The following is a 2,428-nucleotide window of genomic DNA, read 5'->3' as shown; positions in this document are numbered from 1 at the left end:
GTGTGTGTGTGTGTGTGTGTGTGTGTGTGTGTGTGTGTGTGTGTGTGCGTGTGTGTGCGCGCGCGCGCTTGTTTGTCTCTGTTTCTGTGTTCCTCTGTCTGTGTCACTGTGTCTATCTCATTCCTGTCTCTCTCTGTAATCTCTTTGTCTGTCTCTGTCTCCGTACTCTGAGTGTGTGTCTGTCTGTCTCTGTGTCTCTGTCTGTCTTTCTGTATTTGTGTGTGCTTTCTGTTTCTGTGTCTGTTTCTCTGTCTATGTGTCTCTCTGTGTGTCTGTCTCATCTGTCTCTCTCTGTCACCTCTTTGTCTCTGTCTGTCTCTGTCTCTCTCCAAGCCTACCATTATCATCTCACATTCAGTAAATTAGTAAATGCCAGGAGCCACAATTTAAAGCCTGCATGTCACCAGAGCCAGTATTTTCAGCGTTGTGTCATGCTGTCTCCTTGTTAAATCTGGAAAATACTAGTGACAACAAAGCAGTTTCGAAAACAATTCTATTAGCACAATAATGGCTGCAGATGTGTTAGTTATTTTCCAAGTCTGAGAGGCAGTGGAAGCAGAGAACTAGCGGGTCTTTGGTAGGTCCTTTGACTACACTCTACAGATAGCTCAGGGTTCCTTTGTCTGTGTATTGTGTTTTTAATATATGTTGAATTCACATTTTAAAAAAAAAGCATGCTAGTCGTTCTTGACTGAAGATTTCATGCCAGTTTTCAAATTGTCCCATATCTGTCATATGAGTGTAAAATCCTTAATGATATGATTGACAGTTGGAAGTATGAAATATGCATTTTAGAAAAAATGCTGCAAGATATTTTAAAAAATAAATAAATAAAGCCCTTGCTATTAGAGTGCTCGGCTTTATCATTCTTCGTTTCTCTGCATGTCATAACAGTGTAAATGGAACCCTGGCTATGTAGCTTGAAAATTTTGAACCAAATATTCCAATTAATGGAAGGCATTTTGCATTTTCCAGAGGAACCAAAGGATAAGGCTTATAGTTTGTTATGGAATGTGTTTTTGAATTAAAGAAAATGTAAGTATTTTTTTGTAATAAGAATTCTCTATTTTTCAAGTGATTCTTCATTGGGTAATTCACATTTCTTAGAGATCATCATTCTACCTTTTCTTTGTTTATCTGAGCTCAGTTATTGAATTTGACAGTTCCACAGTGAGAGCAACTTAGGGTTAAATCTAAGAATTGGAAATACAGATACAGCTAAGCAGAGCTCATAGGGCTCCCAGAGACTGAGTCTGAACTAGTTCCTCTGCATACATGCTGTGGTTGAAGCTTGGTTTTGTTTTGTTTGTTTGTCTGGTGTGTGTGTGTGTATGAGAGAGAGAGAGAGAGAGAGAGAGAGAGAGAGAGAGAGAGAGAGAGTCCTAACTCTTATGTCTGCTGCTGGGACATGGACACAGAGGCTGCAATGGTGGAAGCTGAGGAGTGAAGAGAGTGGAGGAGCTGCTGAAGTGGGTATATATGTTATGAGAGAAGAATAAATAAAAAGAAAATAAAAAAATACACATACAAAGGGTAGTGTGCAAAGAGATGAAAAGAACAAAGCCATCAAACTTGTCTAAGGCAATCTGCAAGGAATTCTCCAAGGTAAGAGCGATGCTTGCCAAGAATTATATGAAAAAGGGCCCATGCAAACTAGGAAAGATCATCCTGAGTGAGGTATCCCAGAAACAGAAAGACACACATGGTATATATTCACTCATAAGTGGATATTAGACATAAAATATAGGATATTCATACTAAAATCTGCACACTTAAAGAAGCCAAGCAAGAAGGAGGACCCTGGGTAAGATGCTCAATCCTCATTCAGAGAGACAAATGGGATGGACATCAGAAGAGGGTGAAAACAAGGAACGACATAGGAAGCCTACCCACATTTGGACTCTGAAAGACCCTACCCATCAGGGTATTAAAGCAGACACTGAGACTCAAAGCCAAACTTTGGGAAGCATGTAGGGAATCTTATGAAAGAAGGGGGAGATAGAAAGCCCCGGAGGGGACTGGAGAACAACAGAATCAAAAATTCTGGGCACAGGGGTCTTTTTGAGACTGATACTCCAACTAAGGACCACCATGCATAGTGATAACTTAGAACCCCTGTACAGATGTAAGCCATGGCATCTCAGTCTCCAAGTGGGTTCCCTAGTAATGGGAACAGGGGTTATGTCTGACATGAATTCAGTGACTGGCTCTTTGATCACCACCCTCTGACAGGTGGAGGGCAGCCTTACCAGGCCACAGAGGGGGACATTGCAGCCAGTTCTGATGAGACCTGATAAAATAAGGTCAGATGGAAAGGGAGGAGGACCTCCCCTATCAGTGTACTGTGGAAGGGACATGGAAGGAGATGAGGGAGAAAGAAGGTGGAATTGGGAGGGGATGAGGTAGGGTGCTACAGCTGGGATACAAA

The sequence above is a fragment of the Psammomys obesus genome, unplaced genomic scaffold, assembly GCF_907164565.1.
Source record: "Psammomys obesus unplaced genomic scaffold, mPsaObe1.curated_primary_1811, whole genome shotgun sequence".
In the NCBI taxonomy this organism is placed as follows: Eukaryota; Metazoa; Chordata; class Mammalia; order Rodentia; family Muridae; genus Psammomys; species Psammomys obesus.
Note: the sequence above shows the minus strand (reverse complement) of the source record.